Source organism: Orcinus orca, chromosome 14 (assembly GCF_937001465.1).
Source record: "Orcinus orca chromosome 14, mOrcOrc1.1, whole genome shotgun sequence".
Taxonomy (NCBI): domain Eukaryota; kingdom Metazoa; phylum Chordata; class Mammalia; order Artiodactyla; family Delphinidae; genus Orcinus; species Orcinus orca.
The window spans coordinates 10,438,304-10,459,477 of NC_064572.1; the positions used below are offsets into that span (position 1 = coordinate 10,438,304).

The 21,174-nt window shown below is 41.6% G+C and overlaps 1 protein-coding gene across 7 annotated transcripts in view; it reads right to left on the bottom strand.

The window, feature by feature from the left end:
* Positions 1 to 21,174, bottom strand: part of PCNX2 (pecanex 2) — a 274,063-nt gene that overhangs the window by 122,032 nt on the left and 130,857 nt on the right. The window lies entirely within an intron of this gene.

The following is a 21,174-nucleotide window of genomic DNA, read 5'->3' on the forward strand; positions in this document are numbered from 1 at the left end:
CTGATCAAATTATTTTTCTTTAAGTATATGTGGTAATAAGTAAGACCCACGCCCTCCCCTTCATTCAAGAGCTGCAGAACTCCAGATACCAGACGAGAGGGACCAATTTTCTTCCCAGGCAGGCACTTTTAGCTTTGTTTCTACAGCGTTCCTAAATAATAGTATACGGTATAGACCAGTTTCCCCATTTTTCAAGTCAATTGCTTTTTTCCATATTAATTATTACTGGGACCCATGAAATGAGCTGTCACATCACATCAAGGCATCTCAGAGTGAGTGAGGCTAGAAAGTGAAGGATGGAGAACTGGGAAACAATCTCACGGGCCCATCCCCTCTTAAGCTTGGGGTTGCTTCTGAGTCTGGGGCTACTTTCCAGGCTCTCCTCTGCCTGTTTTTAGTCTATGAATCCACAATCAAATTCCTGGCCATCTACATACATAAGAGGAAGCTGACCCACACCCCCTATCACTAGAAAGGTATTACATTCCAGTGAGTCTTCACAATGAAGGAGGCATTGTGGAAGTGAGGTCCAGTCCCACACAGGCTAAGGTTTTAAGTCACACCAATCTGGGTTTGTATTCAGACTCCACCATCCACGAGTGTGTGGTCACGAATGACCGCTTTCATCTTTCTGGTCCTCGGCTTTGTGTGTCCCGCCCACCCTTCCTACTACTCGTGGCGGAGAAGCCAGCTCTCCTCCCCATGATGGGGTAACACTGTGACTCTCACCCATCTCTTACCACTTCTCTCTCTGGGGAGGAGAGGCTGGTCCTATTGGTCAGAGCACGGACTCCCTAGGCCATCGTATCAGGGGATGGGAAACACTGCATCCCTGCTCTCCTGTGCTTCCCACCTCCGTGGGGAGAACACACCAGGTTCAGGTCCTCAGGTGGGTCCATCTCACTCCCCACCAGATCTCTGTCTGCTAGTAACTGAGAGGCTGCGGTGGACCCCAACTCACCATCAGAGACCTGGGCAAATGGACCAGATATGGCAGGACTCAAAGCCTAAATCTGCCAAGAGGGAACGGGGCTCCATCAAACTTCTGGAATCGTATTCTTCAACAATTTATCATTTAAAAAACTTCCACCCCCAATGATCTACAGTGAAAAACCAAAAGAGCCAGGTACGTTTTATGCCGTTTGGATGACACAAGGGCCAGCTCATGACAGAGAGACTGCTGACACACACCGGGCAGAGAGACATGGCAGTGACATAAAATAGGCCGTCCCCTCCAGGTTTCCTCTCCAGGGTTAGGAGACAGATTACCGCTTTCCAACCTACTTTGACTGGGACTTTATGTAAAGGGTCACAGAAAGCAACACAAACATACACACCCACACACACACAATTGGGAACTGACGTTTTACTTCCTCCTTTATGGTTTACATTTCTATATAGGAATGTCTTATATTTATAACTCAAAAACATAAAGGCTATCTTCATGTCATTGAGATTACAAGGAGAGGTCTGGCATTCAGAAATCTTGCTGGAAAAGAATTAATTTGAATGAGATGGGAATGGTGAGAACAGAGAGAGTAGAAACACTTCATCACGTGGGAAACAGCAAGAACACCCCAATGATTAACTTAACAAGCAGAAGAGAGATACAACGAGAAATTATCAGGAAAAAAACAACTAATTTTAGTTATAAGTGAAACAGGGAGGAAGCGCTGGAGGAAAATTAAGGTTGAAAATAAGGATATCGGGTAGGAATTCATCTTTGGGTGTTCTTAATAGTAATCTTTCCTGGTCAGTGTTTGGAAATGGGTTATTTCATAAGGAACGAAGTTTATGATACATAATTTTTTAAATCTAGGTATATGATATATTTTACATATAGATAGGAGTTTTTATCTTTTGTGAAAGTACATGAAAATTTAAAAAATAAATCTCCAAGATCCCCCCGCAACTCTTTCCAAGCAAATGACTTTGACCCCTACTTCCTAGAGAAAATTGAAGCTATTAAATGGAAATTTTCCCACTTCCCAACCCCTCAACTACAAATTTATCTATATTCATACCCATCTCCTTGCTCCTACTGAGGCTGACCCCACGGATGCCCTGGCTTCCATTCTTCCCGACATCTTGATTCAGTAGTTTCCCCCTTGACTAACCAATGGCTCTTTCCTAAAGGCCAGTGGCAAGATTCCGGTCTTGGCCAAGTTGAAAACTTGCTTTCCACTGACATCTTCTAGCACTCACTCTGTCCTTTTCAGCACAGCCAAGCTTCTTGGAACGGTCGTCCATGCCTGACAATCCCACTTCCTTGTCTCCTGTTTCCTGCTAAAACTTCTGCCCCACGGCTTTGCAGCTACCCCTGCCCAGAACTGTGCATGGCAAGGCCACTTGTGATTTCCCAAATGACAGATAACTGATATTTTTCAGTCTACATTACTGGAACTTTCTTATTTTTTAAATAAATCTATTTGTTTGTTTGTTTGTTTGTTTGTTTGTTTGTTTATGTTTGGCTGTGTTGGGTCTTCGTTGCTGTGCGTGGGCTTTCTCTAGTTGCAGCGAGCGGGGTCTACTCTTTGTTGTGGTGCACAGGCTTCTCATTGCAGTGGCTTCTCTTGTTGCAGAGCACGGGCTCTAGGTGTGTGGGCTTCAGTAGCTGCAGCATGCAGGCTCAGTAGTTGTGGCTCACAGGCTCAGTAGTTGTGGCACACGGGCTCAGTAGTTGTGGCACAGGGCTCAGTAGTTGCGGCGTGCGGGCTTTAGTAGTTGTGGCACGCGGGTTCTAGAGCACAAGCTCAGTAGCTGTGGCACATGGGCTTAGTTGCTCCGTGGCACGTGGGATCTTCTCAGACCAGGGCTAGAACCTGTGTTCCCTGCACTGGCAGGAGGATTCTCAACCACTGTGCCACCAGGGAAGCCTTAGTGGAACTTTCTGAGACAGAAAACATCACTGATTCTTCCTTCTGTCTACAACCCTCACTTTAGCTTCTGCGTCCTGCCAGCTCCTGCCTGTGCTCACACCTTTCACACTGCTCTTCCCACTGCCTCTGCAGGGTTCTCTTCTACCCTGGCTCATGTGCCTTCCTTGGACCTCTTTGCCAGTTTTCTCATTTTCTTGAGCTGAGGTCCTCAACACCCCTAATGTGAATTATTACTTCCATGCTGATGACGTTCAGATCTGTCATTGAGTGAGATTGATCTTCCATCCCTCTCCCAGCTTCAAGATCTAAATACTCAACTGAAGAGCTTCAGCTGATGTCCCACAGGAATCTTCAAATACAGCGTGTCAAAAGCTGCACTCTGTCAACCTCCACACACCTGCTCCTCCTTATGAATTTTTTTATCTTATTTGATGACCCTTCACATTCACCTAGTCACGCAGGCAATATACCTTGGGGTCGCCCTGAGTCAGCTGTTCTCAATCATAGCTGCATGTTGGAATCACCTGGGGACAAGGCTGAAAAACACTATCCTAGAACGGTGATTCTCGAACTTCATCATGCAAATAAATCACTTGTTAAAAGACAGAATCTGATCTGATGGGTCTGGAGTGGAGCTGGACATTCTGCATTTCTAATAAGCTCCTGGGGGATACTGATGTTGCTGGACTCCACATGGTACTTTGAGAGAGAGGCACCAGCAACTCGTTAAAAATGCGAATTCTCAGATACAATCCTGGACCTGCTGTATCAGAACTCTGTGGGCTGGGCCCAGTAATCCGTGTTTCATAAATCCTACAAGTGATTCTGATACGTGCTCACGTTTGAGAACTGCTGTTCTAGAAGTTCTTCCTCCATACAGGACTAGAATATGTTGATTCAATGAGCTTACTTCTTACATATCTATCTCCTCCTTTCTAGTTTCACTGTTCAGATCCTCAATCTTAAAAAAATTGTAATTGTCTTTTATCCAAATAAACCCACTCTTTCCTAATCCCATCATTCGTGTGCACTGTATAACATTACTTCTTACTCCTTAAGGGCCTTTTGTGGTTCTCCCCCATTCTCCTGAATAACCTGTTTTTTTCTCTCTTTATTAGATCATCCTCATCACAATGTAAACACACTGTAATATCTTTTGTCCTAAAAAAAGACATACCCCCCTTGACCCTTTTCCTTCCAGATGCTGGATATTTTCCAGATATCACCCTATTTCTTTGCACCCCTTGGTAATAATTTCTCAAAAGAATTTTGGCTACACTCGCTTTCTCCACAACTTAAACTCCCTTTGTCTTCTGAGTTCACTCCAATCAGAGTCTCATCCCAACCGCTCCATGAAACTGTTTTGCTAAGAACCTCACGTTGCTATCCAATGGTCAGTCTCAGTCCTCAACTTAACCTCCCAGCAGTGTCTGACCCAGTTAATTATTCCAGACTTCTCATAATTCCCTACATGATCTTATCCAGTTCCATGGCCTTAAGAATCTATTGTCAATATGCTTTTGACTACTAAAAATACATCTCCAGGGCTTCCCTGGTGGCGCAGTGGTTGAGAGTCCGCCTGCCGATGCAGGGGACACGGGTTCGTGCCCTGGTCCGGGAGGATCCCACATGCTGCAGAGCAACTGGGCCCGTGAGCCACGGCCACTGAGCCTGAGCGTCCGGAGCCTGTGCTCCGCAACGGGAGAGGCCACAACCGTGAGAGGCCCGCGTACCCCACACACACACAAAAATACATCTCCATGCACGACCTTTTTTCTGGACTCCAAACCAGTATATCCAACTATCCAACATATTTTGAATGTCTAATAAGCATCTCGAGCAAAGGCCTTCATTCCATGCTCTCACCTAAACCTACTCCTCCCGTGTCCACCATTCATTCATTCCACACATGAGCCAGACGACTCTGCCAGACACTTTTTTTAGGCACGTGGGAAAATGAGCGCCCAAAACATTATAAAACTCTGCCCTGATGGAACTTACACTCCAGTACGAACAATAAACAATCAACAGTGATAAATATGTAAATTACACAGTATATTATGAAGGATGGGTGATGAGTGAAAGAACAGAGTAGAGAGAAGAGCTCCTGGTGTTCACGTGGGCTACAGTGTAAAACAGGGTGGCCTGGGAGGCATAACTAAGAAGATGACATTTGAGAAGCAAGATGCCATTTGGGCATCATCTCATTAAAGGGCACCTCCCAGTCACCTACTTTTCCAGGCCAAAATCCTTTCCTTAGTCTCTTTCATATCTTACATATCCAACCTATAGGCAAATCTTACTGGCTCCACCTTCAAAATCTATCCCAAATTCAACCACATTTTCCCTCCTGTGCTGCTATCACCCTGGTCCAAGTCACCATCATGTCTAACCTAAAGAAACTTCCTTAAAACTGGTCTCCTTGCTTCTTTAATGTCCCCACAGCCACAGATTATAATCCAGCCGGCAGCCAGGGGGATTTTTAAGACTTCGTTACTACCCTATTAGTGCGTCTCCAATGGCTTTTCATCCTAATTATGATAGAACCTGCAACAAAGAAATTTCATTTAGCTGATCTCCAAAGAGTCACACTCCCCTTTTTTTATGGAGCTGATATTGGGAAGTGGCTGCCCAGCTGGGGATTCCATTTCCTGGTTATTCCTTGCGTACAGGAGGACCACGTGACTTGTTCTTGCCAAGAGAATGCGAGCAGAATTGTGTCACTTCCAGGTCAGCTGGTTAAGTACTGGGTGCATGGTACTCCATGCTTCTTCTCCCTTCTACCTGCTGGCTCAAGAATGTTAGGATTCCATAGTGACCTTGAGAGCATAAGGTGATGGATTCCTAATATTGAAGAAGCCTGGTCCCCAAGTGACCATGACCCACCACTATGCAAAGGACAGTGACTAAGAAAAATCTTTTGACCACATCCCACTGGACTTTGCATGAACAAAAAATAAACTTTTGCTTTGCTAATAAGCCACCACGATTTGGGGGTATTTGCTATGATACTTAGCCTCCTGCTATCTCTTGAGTAATAGAAAATCTAATGTCCTTACCATGTTTTAAAAGACCCTTATGATTTGGCACCTTGTTACCTTTTTGATCTTATTTCCAACCGCTTTCTCCATTATGCTCTCTCCTCCTCAGTGATGTTCCTTGAATATTAAATACACCAAGTTTTTTCCCTTTCAGAAGCTTTGTGTTTGCCGTCCCTTCTGCCTGGGACTCTCCTCTCTGGATATTTTTATGACTCACTCCCTCATCCTGTTTAGGTCTCTGCTCAAGTGCCACATCCTTAATGGGTCCTCTCCTGACCACCATATCTAAAACAGCCTGCTCCTTTCACGATTTCTTTACTGTAATAAATTTTTCTTTATAAAACATCTCAATTTGGTATCTTATTTGTGTCTTTATTTGTGTGTTATTTATCATCTGCTTTCCCAATTACCAGGTAAGCTCCATGAGGGCAAGGACTTTGTCTTGTTCACTGCCATATCCCCCATGTTGACACAGTAATCCTTCAATAAATATCGGTTGAGTAAATGAATGATCTCCTTGGCTCCAGTTTCTTTATAGACCATCTGTTTTTCTGTCCTGGTGCCACCAAAGATCTGTTTCAAATGCACATCTAGCCATGGTATAGCTCATAGCCTTCACTGTTCTCCACTGTGTCTGTCCATACACCAAGTACAATGCCTTAATACGGCATATAGGCTTTCCATATTCTGCTGCTTTGTAACTCTACGTAATCATCTTCTATCAGTTTTCCACCTACATTCTATACTGAACTGGTTACCTAAATTATCGATGCTGGATTTTTAAAAACCTTTTCGTTTAACTCTTCTATACAAAGACACATGCATAAAATACACACACATAGAGCTGTGTCCCTAGCACTTGGCTTAAGAAACAGCCTCAAAGCACCCCCATGCCTGCTTACAGTCACTGCCCCACAAGGTAACCACTGTCAAATCCCTGAACACCATTACTTACTTTTGCCTACTATTCTTCTTTTTTTATAACATAAAACATTGGCTGTATTCCCTGCGTTGTACAATATATTCTTGTATCTTATTTTTTTTTCATTTTTTTATATAGCAGGTTCTTATTAGTCATTAATTTCATACACATCAGTATATACATGTCAATCCCAATCTCCCAATTGATCCCACCACCACCCCCCCACCACCACTTTACCCCCTTGGTGTCCATACGTTTGTTCTCTACATCTGTGTCTCAATTTCTGCCCTGCAAACCGGTTCATCTCTACCATTTATCTAGGTTCCACATATATGAGTTAATATACAATATGTTTTTCTCTTTCTGACTTACTTCACTCTGTATGACAGTCTCTAGATCCATCCACGTCTCAACAAATGACCCAGTTTTGTTCCTTTTTATGGCTGAGTAATATTCCATTGTATATATGTGCCACATCTTCTTTATCCATTCGTCTGTCGATGGACATTTAGGTTGGTTCCATGACCTGGCTATTGTAAACAGTTCTTCAATGAACATTGGGGTGCATGGGTCTTTTTGAATTGTGGTTTTCTCTGGGTATATGCCCAGTAGTGGGATTGCTGGGTCATATGGTAGCTCTACCTTTAGTTTTTTAAGAAACCTCCATACTGTTCTCCATGGTGGCTGTATCAGTTTACATTCCCACCAACAGTGCAAGAGGATTCCCTTTTCTCCACACCCTCTCCAGCATTTGTTGTTTGTAGATTTTCTGATGATGCCCATTCTAACTGGTGTGAGGTGATACCTCATTGTAGTTTTCTTTTTCTTTTTTTTTATTTCTTTTTTTTTTTTTGCGGTACGTGGGCCTCTCACTGTTGTGGCTTCTCCCGTTGCGGAGCACAGGCTCTGGACACGCAGGCTCAGCGGCCATGGCTCACGGTCCAGCCGCTCCGCGGCATGTGGGATCTTCCGGGACCGGGGCACAAACCCATGTCCCCTGCATCAGCAGGTGGACTCTCAACCACTGCGCCACCAGGGAAGCCACTCATTGTAGTTTTGATTTGCATTTCTCTAATAATTAGTGATGTTGAAGAACTTTTCATGTGCTTCTTGGCCATCTGTATGTCTTCTTTGGAGAAATGTCTATTTAGGCCTTCTGCCCATTTTTGGATTGGGTTCTTTGTTTTTTTAATATCGAGCTGTATGAGCTGTTTATATATTTTGGAGATTAATCCTTTGTCCGTTGATTCATTTGCAAATATTTTCTACCATTCTGAGGGTTGTCTTTTCATCTTGCTTATGGTTCCCTTTGCTGTGCAAAAGCTTTTAAGTTTCATTAGGTCCCATTTGTTTATTTTTGTTTTTATTTCCATTACTCTAGGAGTGGAACAAAAAAGATCTTGCTGTGATTTATGTCAAAGAGTGTTCTTCCTATGTTTTCCTCTAAGAGTTTTATAGTGTCCAGTCTTACATTTAGGTATCGAATCCATTTTAAGTTTATTTTTGTGTATGGTATTAGGGAGTGTTCTAATTTCATTCTTTTACATGTAGCAGTCCAGTTTTCCCAGCACCACTTATTGAAGAGGCTGTCTTTTCTCCACTGTATATCCTTGCCTCCTTTGTCATAGATTAATTGACCATACGTGCGTGGGTTTACCTCTGGGCTTTCTATATTGTTCCATTGATCTATGTTTCTGTTTTTGTGCCAGTACCATATTGTCTTGATTACTGTAGCTTTGTAGTATATAGTCGGAAGTCAGGGAGTCTGATTTCTCCAGCTCCGTTTTTTCCCCTCAAGACTGCTTTGACTATTCGAGGTCTTTGTGTCTTCATACAAATTTTAAGATTTTCTGTTCTAGTTCTGTAAAAAATGCCATTGGTAATTTGATAGGGATTGCATTGAATCTGTAGATTGCTTTGGGTAGTAGAGTCATTTTCACAATATTGATTCTTCCAATCCAAGAACATGGTATATCTCTCCATCTGTTGGTATCATCTTTAATCTCTTTCCTCAGTGTCTTACAGTTTTCTGCATGCAGGTCTTTTGTCTCCCTAGGTAGGTTTATTCCTAGGTATTTTATACTTTTTGTTGCAATGGTAAATGGGAGTGTTTCCTTAATTTCTCCTTCAGATTTTTCATTACTGTATAGGAATGCAAGTGATTTCTGCGCATTAATTTTGTATCCTGCAACTTTATCAAATTCATTGATTAGCTCTCGTAGTTTTCTGGTGGCATCTTTAGAATTCTCCATGTATAGTATCATGTCATCTGCAAACAGTGACAGTTTTACTTCTTCTTTCCAATTGGTATTCCTTTTATTTCTGTTTCTTCTCTGATTGCCGTGGCTAGGACTTCCAAAACTGTGTTGAATAATAGTGGTGAGAGTGGACAACCTTGTCTTCTTCCTGATCTTAGAGGAAATGCTTTCAGGTTTTCACCATTGAGAATGATGTTTGCTGTGAGTTTGTTGTATATGGCCTTTATTATGTTGAGGTAGGTTCCCTCCATGCACACTTTCTGGAGAGTTTTTATCATAAATGGGTGTTGAATTTTGTCAAAAGCTTTTTCTGCATCTATTGAGATGATCATATGGTTTTTCCCCTTCAGTTTGTTAATATGATGTATCACATTGAATGATTTGTGTATATTGAAGAATCCTCGCATCCCTGGGATAAAGCCCACTTGATCGTGGTGTATGATCCTTTTAAAGTGTTGTTGGATTCCACTTGCAAGTATTTTGTTGAGGATTTTTGCATCTGTATTCATCAGTGATATTGGTCTGTAATTTTCTTTTTTTGTAGTATCTTTGTCTGGTTTTGGTATCAGGGTGATGGTGGCCTCAGAGAATGACTTTGGGAGTGTTCCTTCCTCTGCAGTTTTTTGGAAGAGTTTGAGAAGGATGGGTGTTAGCTCTTCTCTAAATGTTTGATAGAATTCACCTGTGAAGCCATCTGGTCCTGGCCTTTTGTTTGTTGGAAGATTTTTAATCACAGTTTCTATTTCAGTACTTGTGATTGGTCTTTTCATATTTTCTATTTCTTCCTGGTCCAGTCTTGGAAGGTTATACCTTTCTAAGAATTTGTCCATTTCTTCCAGGTTGTCCATTTTATTGGCATAGAGTTGCTTGTAGTAGTCTCTTAGGATGCTTTGTATTTCTGCAGTGTCTGTTGTAACTTCTCCTTTTTCATTTCTAATTTTATTGATTTGAGTCCTCTCCCTCTTTTTCTTGGTGAGTCTGGCTAATGGTTTATCAATTCTGTTTACCTTCTCAAAGAACCAGCTTTTAGTTATTTTGATCTTTGCTATTGCTTTCTTTGTTTCTATTTCATTTATTTCTGCTCGGATCTTTATGACTTCTTTCCTTCTGCTAACTTTGGGTTTTGTTTGTTCTTCTTTCTCTAGTTCCTTTAGGTGTAAGGTTAGATTATTTATTTGAGATTTTTCTTGTTTCTTGAGGTAGGCTTGTATAGCTATAAACTTCCCTCTTAAAACTGCTTTTGCTACACCCCATAGGTTTTGGATTGTTGTGTTTTCATTGTCATTTTTCTCTAGGTATTTTTTGATTTCCTCTTTGATTTCTTCAGTGATCTCTTGGTTATTTAGTAACGTAATGTTTAGCCTCCATGTGTTTGTGTTTTTTATGTTTTTTCCCCTGTAATTCATTTCTAATCTCATAGTGTTGTGGTCAGAAAAGATGCTTGATATGATTTCGATTTTCTTAAATTTACTGAGGCTTGATTTGTGACCCAGGATGTGATCTATCCTGGAGAGTGTTCCGTGGGCACTTGAGAAGAGAGTGCAATCTGCTGTTTTTGGATGGAATGTCCTATAAATATCAATTAAATCTATCTCCTCTATTGTGTCATTTAAAGCTTCTGTTTCCTTATTTATTTTCATTTTGGATGATCTGTCCATTGGTGTAAGTGAGGTGTTCAAGTCCCCCACTATTATTGTGTTTCTGTTGATTTCCCCTTTTAGAGCTGTTAGCAGTTGCCTTATATATTGAGGTGCTCCTATGCTGGGTGCATATATATTTATAATTGTTGTTTCTTCTTCTTGGATTGATCCCTTGATGATTATGTAGTGGCCTTCCTTGTCTCTTGTAACATTCTTTATTTTAAAGTCTGTTTTATGGTATGAGTATTGCTACTCCAGCTGTCTTTTGATTTCCATTTGCATGGAATACCTTTTTCCATCCCCTCACTTTCAGTTCATATGTGTCCCTAGGTCTGAAGTGGGTCTCTTGTAGACAGCACATATATGGGTCTTGTTTCTATATCCATTCAGCAAGCCTGTGTCTTTTGGTTGGAGCATTTAATCCATTCACGTTTAAGGTGATTATCAAAATGTGTGTTCCTATGACCATTTTCTTAATTGTTTTGGGTTTGTTTTTGTAGGTCCTTTTCTTCTCTTGTGTTTCCCACTTAGAGAAGTTCCTTTAGCATTTGTTGTAGAGTTGGTTTGGTGGTGCTGAATTCTCTTTTGCTTGTCTGTAAAGCTTTTGATTTCTCCATCGAATCTGAACGAGATCCTTGCGGAGTAGATTAATCTTGGTTGTAGGTTCTTCCCTTTCATCACTTTAAGTATATCATGCCACTCCCTTCTGGCTTGTAGAGTTTCTGCTGAGAAATCTGCTGTTAACCTTATGGGAGTTCCCTTGTATGTTATCTGTCGTTTTTCCCTTGCTGCTTTCAATAATTTTTCTTTGTCTTTAATTTTTGCCAATTTGATTACTATGTGTCTCGAAGTGTTTCTCCTTGGGTTTATCCTGTATGGGACTCTCTGCTCTTCCTGGACTTGGGTGGCTATTTCCTTTCCCATGTTAGGGAATTTTTTACTATAATCTCTTCAAATATTTTCTTGGATCCTTTCTCTCTCTCTTCTCCTTCTGGGACCCTTATAATACAAATGCTGTTGCGTTTAATGTTGTCCCAGAGGTCTCTTAGGCTGCCTTCATTTCTTTTCATTCTTTTTTCTTTAATCTGTTCTACAGCAGTGACTTCCACCATTCTGTCTTCCAGGTCACTTATCCGTCCTTCTGCCTCAGTTATTCTGCTATTGATTCCTTCTAGTGTAGTTTTCATTTCAGTTATTGTATTGTTCATCTCTGTTGGTTTGTTCTTTAATTCTTCTAGGTCTTTGTTAAACATTTCTTGCATCTTCTCGATCTTTGCCTCCATTGTTTTTCCGAGGTCCTGGATCATCTTCACTATCATTATTCTGAATTCTTTTTCTGGAAGGTTGCCTATCTCCACTTCATTTAGTTGTTTTTCTGGCGTTTTATCTTGTGCCTTCATCTGGTACATAGCCCTCTGCCTTTCATGTTGTCTGTCTTTCTGTGAACGTGGTTTTTGTTCCGCAGTCTGCAGGATTGTAGTTCTTCTTGCTTCTGCTGTCTGCCCTCTGGTGGATGAGGCTATCTAAGAGGCTTGTCTTGACTACTATTCTTGTGTGTCTTTTGCTCAGCATTGTTTGTAAGATTCCTCCACATTTTTGTGTGCAGTTGTCATTTGTTCATTCTCACTGCCATATAGTCATCTACTACATGAATATACAGAGAATTTTTCCAGTCTACTGTTCATGGGCATTTGGTTAGTTTCCAGTATCTATTGTGAAGAGTGCTGCTATGAACATTCTTTATATGTCCTTTGGTAAACACGGGACATTTCTGTGGAGTATATATCTAGGTGTGGAATCACCAGGTTATTAATTGTGCATATAGGAAGGCCCAGGAGGTGCCACCAAACAATCTTCCAACGTTCTTGTGCCAATTTACACGCCCACAAACAGCACGAAACTTTCCTTCCATTTGCTCCACATCCTTGCCAAAACATTTTCCCCCTCCTTCCTTTTGGCTGCGCTGGTGGGTGTCCAGTGGTATCATGTTATGGTTTTACTTTGCATTTTCCTAATGACTAATGCAGCTGAGTGCCTTTTCATGTGTTTACTGGCCATTTGGATATACACTCTTGTAAAGTGGTTCTTCATGTCTATTGCCTGGTTCTTTTTCCTATTGAATTATATGTCTTTCCTTCCTGATTTTAAGAGTTCTTTATACATGCTAGGTGTGAGTCTTTAGTCACATATATGCATTGGGAAAATCTTTTCCCATTTTGTGGGATGCTTTTTAACTCTCCTAATAGTATCTTTTGTAAAAAAGAAATAATTTTAATGTGCTCCAAGTTCTCATTTATCTTTCCTTTTAGAGACTTTTGTGTTCTGTTTAAAAGACAAAGATCATGGCCACCTTCTACTTTCCTCTAAACTTTAACTGTTTTACATTTCACATTGAGATCTGCAAGCTACCTAGAATTGATTATGGTGTAGAATACACTTACAAGATAGGAGTTGAGACTGATGGCTTTTCCATATGGATAGCTAATGGATCATCACCATCTATTGAAAATAACTTCTATTTCCCCCTGTACTGCAGTCAAGTATGCTGTTTAATATGCCTTTATATATGTGCTGGGGGCCTTCCTGGAATGCCCTTCCATATTTCCTACTTGAGAAACTCCTCATCTTTTTCCAGAATTTGTCATCCTGCCATCTGGAGCTTTCCTTGGCCACCTCCCCACCCCCTCGCTGCTCCCAATACAATCACCACCAATGGTTGCCAGGGGCAGGGCATTCGAAGTCCATCTCAGTGGGAGGAGGGTTTAACACTGGCACTGTTTAGAACTGTCAGCATATGATGATAATAAAAAGGAGTCCAACTTTTAATTGGATTTATTATTGTTTTTCAATTATTTATAAACCATGCACCCCACTTTCTGCCTGCATTCTGTATATATCACCTTCAGATTTGAGGCAAAATGTGTTATTCCTTTGAGCCATTACTGTACACTGTGAATTCTACAATTATAATACCTGTCACACCAGAGCAAGTATTCATTTAAATACTAATCTTCCCGCTAGATTGTGAGGTTGTCAAGAGTAGGTGCTGTGTCTTAAACAGTTTAGTATTTCAAGTACCTAACAGAATGCCTGGCTTAGAGTTAGGGTTCAATAAATGTTCATTTACCATCTTATCATTTTTAGTGGTTGGGGGGAACTCTGAATAATTAAAATAAACAGAGGGACTTTAAGAAAAGCAGCCTCTTGGAATTACTTTTTTGATTACAAAACAAAAAGCTTTTTAACTATAACATATTAAACAACATTTCCTATTTTAATCTCTCATAAAGTACAGTCAGTCAGAGCTCGGTTTCCTTCTATACAAAATTATTTTTTCTGACTTCTCAATTTATAAGATATCAACAGTGTCAGACTGAGGCCATCAAATCAAATGCAATTCAGCCTGCTTATAAAAATACTTTCATGGGCTTCCCTGGTGGCGCAGTGGTTGAGGGTCCGCCTGCCGATGCAAGGGACGCGGGTTCGTGCCCCGGTCTGGGAGGATCCCACATGCCGCAGAGCGGCTGGGCCCGTGAGCCATGGCTGCTGAGCCTGCGCGTCCGGAGCCTGTGCTCCGCAACGGGAGAGGCCACAACAGTGAGAGGCCCGCGTACCGCAAAAAAAAAAAAAAAAATACTTTCATAGAGTTCTATCAACATTCGTCACCAATTCAGAGAAACGTGACAACCTTAGCTAGATTCCTGCAAAAATATGTAAATTAAGAGAAATATAAGCTAACCTCATCCTGCAGGACTATTAGGAAAACATCTGAATTAAAAGAAACATTTCAGTGGCTCATCACCGAAGGATGACCTGGGCGCCATCTGGGTGGGGGAGTGCAATCCAGACTTTCAAATGCTTGTCACATTTAATTTCAGCAGATGATACTTTCCAGTAAGTGGGGATAACGCTGATGGAGTGCAGGCAGACGATCCCACTGCAGTGCACAAGGATTTACTGCAGACAGCGATAACAAATATGGGTTTGCCATAGCATTTCAGTTTATCCATTCCAGAAACACACAAAGCAATGAACATCAAATAACACAGAAATCACTAATAAGCTCTGCATTCAACATCCATGTCTTTCCAAATCCTGGAGAGCGAAAGTACTTATTCAGTGAGATGTCAACCCTCTGTGTGCATGTGTGACACTGTGTCATAGACACAACTGTAAGGCGTGTCAATAAGATGTTTAGTCTTGGATTGTAAGCAGTAGTCTGCTGCCAGCCTTTGGAACAGCGAGTTTGTAGGACTTGTGTTCAGTATGGCTGAAATAACACGTATGGACAGGTAAGGCCCTAGATCTTTAATAACCGGTTCTCTAGTTAGAAGCAAACAACATGATAGCTACAAAGGAGCTCTCTGTCGGAGTGTGGAAGGACAAAAAGGACTTCAGGACAACTAGAAATCAATTCTTTCGTAAGTCGCAAAAACCTTTACTACTTAATAGCAACCCTAGAGTGATACACACACAAAAAAAAGACTGGTTGCACTGCATAATTCAGCTCTAGCTTACTACCTGAGGTGCTGCCAGGGAAATGAAAGTGACAACAGCTGACATCTCAATGTGACACAGAAGCTCCACATGCTTCCCACTGATTAATTCTGAATCTCTAGATGCAGGGACTGTGAATACATTTTACACTGTCTGCATACACCAGCAAGCACCAGTATACATACTGTATGTTAAGGGGAAAACATTTTAGGTAAAGATTCACCCCAAGGCACAGTTTCCCTGGCTGGTGTTCAGTACAACATCTAGCCAAAGGGGGAATGGAAAAGGATGTGGAAAGGGAGTTAAAAATCAATATTTAGGAAGGACACAGTAGAGAGAAAATCCCGGAGGTCACCAACTCCACACTCCCGACTTCAAGTTCTGCTACTCTTGCACATTGAAAGAAAATCAATTTCATGTTCATGCTTATATATCTCTAGAATCCTTCTACTAAGTTCAGTCATTTATTCTAAAGAAATGCTACAATCTCTAGACTGTAGAAAACGTGTAATGGTAAATGTACTGGATGTTTATATTTGAATAATAATGTAGCAGGAAGCTAAAACGGAAGTGCAATCCAGAATCCTGAATTCTAAAAGACTAAACTTAATCTTTCCCTATGGGGGTGGCCATGGAAAGCTAATAAAACAAAAAGCTTACAAAGGCAGTAACATGATAAATACGTTTCTTAAGTCTCCAAATTGTCACAGTATTCATACAAAGTCAATTTAAAAAGAAAATCTTTGCAACGATAGTTTACAACTGCCTTTCTGTAATGTCCCGTATATGCAAATAGACCATAAAAAGACATTTCTTTAGCATTATTATTTCTCTTGTCCCTGGAATATTAGGCCCTTGAGAAAAAGAATGCAAACCAACCCTGCCGTTTACAAGTTTACATATGATTTATCACTACTGAATGCTTTAAATTTTCTCAAAGGCTTTTCAGGTTGTGTTTTATTTAGATGCTTACGTTGCTAAAACAAGACCCTCTCAATAATTAAAAGTTAATCAAAAATCCTCGGGATGCTTCTATCTTTAGGAAGATAATTTGCTCCAATTCAAATCTTGAAATACGACTGACTTAAGCTTCGAAGACATGAGGCTTCCTGCTTCGCAGGGGCCAGACTGTTTATAAGCATTTCAATAGGGGCTCATCTCGGTTCAGCTGGCCCAGTCACCCTGAGGCAGCTAAGGCAAAGAGACCCTGCAAAACGGAATTACCACGTCCAAGGTGATTGTGCCCTCTTATTATAGGCAACTGCTTTTCCTATGAGCATTTCTCACTCTCATCTTTCTTCCTGGGCAAAATCTCAGGTTGCAAAGTCCTTAGCACAAACATGTACACATGTCATGGTTCATTTTCTTAAAAAACAGACTTCACTTCCCAAACCAGTAGCGTGAATTGAGTCATCATTCTTAAATGTAAAGCAAATCACACCACCCCACCACTCAAAGCCGATAATTCTGCTTAAGATAAACCCAAGGTCCTCACGACCTTCCCATTCCCAAAAAAGCCAATTCAGGGTGAGCCTGTGGCTTCTTCTCTCCCACTTTGAAGGCTAACCCCCTCTTTATCTTTCAGGCCTCAATTAGTTGTCACTTCCTCAAAGAAGCCTTTCTTTTTCCCTCAAATCTAAATAAGGATCTCTTTATAACTCTCTCTTAGCCCCCTATACTTTTCCTTCATTGGACTTCAAACACTTTATGAATATATTAATCTGTGTGATGAATTTTCATTTCTCTACTAAAGCCAGGGGTCCAGGGTTGTCTTTCCCCATTATATTCAGTATTTAGCACTGTACTCTGTCTACAGAAGCCACTCAGTAGATTCAGGTGACATCACTGACCACTGGCTGATCATTAACATAATTAACTAAAGCAGACACCTAATACAAGGAAGTTTGAGAAGCTGGGGCTTCCATGGTGGGGTACTGCCTGCCTTGTAGGAGTTCGGGATCTCCTCTAGCCAAAGTGCTCTCACTTTCTCAGTTGGTTTGCCCCGGGGGTGAGGTCATGCTGGCCTTGCTCCCCAGTGCTTCCCCAGCATACTGCATGGTCCCTGGCATGTGATAGGTTCCATAAATACTTCTGAATGACTTAATAACTATTATCAGGTTCAACATTATGGTAAACCTCTCAGAGAAAGACAAGGTGGGAACATTCAGGAATCAGAATATTAAAGTTTGTATTTTTCAAGGAATAAAATTTTTTAGTTGTTTCTTTAGTGGTTTTTGACTTTGGGATCATGCTTGAAAAATTCTTTTTCTCTTCCCCTAACCGAGATTACATAACTTGACCTATATTTTCTTGCAGTGCTATTCTGGTTCTTTCTTTCTTCTTCTTCCTTTAAAACAATTTACATCTTTAATCCATCTGGATTTTCATGTGATACAAAGTCTAAGTCAAGTTTTTAAAATGTTTAGCTCATTTCCCCAAAACTATCCCACTGATTTTTTTTAACATCTTTATTGGAGTATAATTTCTTTACAATGTTGTGTTAGTTTCTGGTTTATAACAAAGTGAATCAGCTATACATATACATATATCCCCATATCTCCTCCCTCTTGCATCTCCCTCCCTCCCACCCTCCCTATTCCACCCCCCTAGTGGTCACAAAACACTGAGCTGATCTCCCTGTGCTATGCAGCTGCTTCCCACTAGCTATCTATTTTACATTTGGTAGTGTGTATATGTCCACACCACTCTCTCACTTTGTCACAGCTTACCCTTCCCCCTCCCTGTGTCCTCAAGTCCGTTCTCTACATCTGCATCTTTATTCCTGCCCTGCCCCTAGGTTCTTCAGAACAATTTTTTTTTTTTTAGATTCCACATGTATGTGTTAGCATACGGTATTTGTTTTTCTCTTTCTGACTTACTTCACTCTGTATGACAGACTCTATGTCCATCCACCTCACTACAAATAACTTCATTTCATTTCTTTTTATGGCTGAGTAATATTCCATTGTATATATGTGCCACATCTTCTTTATCCATTCATCTGTTGATGGACACTTAGGTTGCTTCCACGTCCTGGCTATTGTAAATAGAACTGCAGTGAACACTGTGGTACATGACTCTTTTTGAATTACGGTTTTCTCAGGATACATGCCCAGTAGTGGGATTGCTGGGTCATATGGCAGTTCTATTTTTAGTTTTTTAAGGAACCTCCATTTTGTTTTCCATGGTGGCTATACCAATTTACATTCCCACCAACAGTGCAAGAGGGTTCCCTTTTCTCCACACCCTCTCCAGCATTTATTGTTGGTAGATTTTTTGAGGATGGCCATTCTGACTGGTGTGAGGTGATACCTCATATCTCACTGATTGTTTTCATTAATTCAGTGGAGGGTAAAAATGTATTCTTCACATCTCCTCAAAGGGATGGAGAAATTCTTAGGCGACTCAGGCAATAATGTACTCTCTCTTCTTGGTAGAAAGGTCCTCTACTAATATCAAACCATAGTTTTTAAAACTAAAAATACTAGTGAAGTCATTTATCAATTTTTCACATGAAGATGGTTAGGTCAAAATGTTCACAAGAAAAGGGTTAAGAGAAACTTTCAGATGTTCTCACCATGGGCACATGAAGGAAGACACTTCTTGTGAGAACAACCATCTTGCCAAGAGCAAGGATTCTCCTCTCACTCATTTTTGTATCCTCAACACCCAGCACGGAGCCTAGTACAGAGCAGGGGCTTGAGGAATGGCAAATTTACAAAATCAGAATTCCTCCCCCAAGTAAAGTGTGATTTGTATGTTATTTACATGACAAGATTACTTAAAAACACCATTTCCATTTCTCCACTGGCATCTATGTGTATGATCCTATCATAAAGTACCATGAGGGTTAAGCTATTTCAGATAAGATCCCAACAGATGCAGGTCAGGGAGACTGAGTCAGGCCTCATCACAGGCGCCTCACCTACTGCACCTGGGAACCGGCATTGTTCCTCCAAACGGCCTCCTTCGTTCAGCCCTTCCCATGCGTGCTGGGCCCACTGAGCCCAAAGCTGCTGGGGTGCCGTCCTGCATACGTCGTGTCTTGCGTATGAAGACTTCCTGATTTTCAGTGTTAGTTTTTTTCTCCTTCTGCAATTATTTTATTTCTGCATTGTTTTAGATTTATCAGCAGTCTAGGAGAACCCCAGTGGGCAGCTGGTAAAAACCCCGTGGCTTGCTGGAGAGAGAGCTGCAGTGTGAGGTTGGCCCCTGACCTCTGAGCCCTGTCCCCAAACCCTTTCCCCCTTAATGCTGCCCCAGGTTGGCCTGTGCTTCTCTAGGCCTCTCTTGGCCCCGCTCCCCTTCAAGCAGAGGACGCTGGATTCTACTTCTCTGTTTTCCCGCCGCCATGTAAGCCTGGTTTCACTGCCGGTCCCCTGCAGCCCCCTCCAGGCTTGTGGAGACTGTGACACAGAAAGATAAGTTCCCCAGTGGAGGAGGAGGGCAGAGGCTGGCAGGCAGGGAAAGAAAAGGAGAGGACGAGAAGGCGCATGAAAATAATAACAGTGCAAATAAATAAGGCAGCCTGCCAACTGGCAGGCTATTTTCTGACACATCAGCTCTAAGCCACTTCTTCGGCATTTGGAACACTCTCTCCTATAGAAGCATCGTAGCGAATGAGACTGTTACTCAGCTAGCACTGGTTCAGTTCATGCTTCAAACGGTTTGAGTCACATCGAAATAAAGAGGCGTTGGAGGGTTTTCTAGGTCTCTAACTATGTCCTGATGCTGGCATCTTTTTATGTGGGGAGACAAAAGGAGTAAGGAATACATCCTTCTCCCCAGAACTATGGCATCACACACACAAATGAGACCTTCCCAAAGACCCCGGCACAGCCATTAGCTTCTAAATTCAGACAATGCCTGTTATGCTGCATTCTTTTCCCTAGTGCTATATACATTTCAAAGGATTTTTACACGTATCATCAGGTTGGGGTTCATCTCCATGGAAATTCTGTGAACTAAGTCATTCAGGGAGTCCTATCACCCGCCAACAAAAGTTTCAAAACACGTCCATCCAGAGTATAAAGGGCCACCTACTGCCTAGCACAATGGGTGAAACAAGACACAAAGGGAGGTGCAAAGTGATTGAACTTCAGAATCCCGGGGAAGAGAAGGAACAGGATGTGCTTACGGAGTATACTCTGCCTGCCCAGGACTCTGCCAAATGCTCTACATGTATTATCTTGATTAATTTCATTCCGCAACAAATCTGTGTGGTAGGAACCCCCAGTTATAGATGAATCACAATAGTTAAGCACAACTAGCGTGGGACAGAGACGCTAGCCCTGTGTCTCTTTGGAAACAAAGCTAGCCCTGCTTTGTTCCAGAGCCTGTTCTCTGGGCCATGACACTTGAATTCCCTCCTGAACTTTCCAAAAGCTTCCTGCAGGGGAACATCTGGTCCCATGTAAAGGACCAGGAGCTGTGGAGACATCAGACTTTTCACCAGCAGCAGTGGGAGCTAGAGAACAATGGGACGTTAGTTTAGAATTCTGAAAGAACTGTTGACACCCCGACAAGCTACACACTGCAAACTCTCCATTAAGTGCGAAGTAGAACGAAAACACTTTGAGACACATGAAGTCTCAAAACGTTTCCTTCCCACTCACCCTTTCCCTGGAGTTACTGGAGGACATGCTTCATTCAAGAAGAGGGACTAAACAAAGAACAATTGGAGCAGGTTCCAGAGGGAGTTGGGGAAGGGATGGAACAAGATACAGTATCTGACAAGTCTGCCTGGGTGGAAAATTGAACTGAGAGGTATTTTACATAGTGATTGGAAAGGCTAGCAGATACAAAAACAGAAATCTGAACAAGAAAGGAAATGCAGTCACGGCACACTACTGGACTAGACGTGAACAGCAGTTAGACTTTCTGTACGACATTCTTTCTATAGGACATACACACACATGAATAGGAAAAAACTGAGTA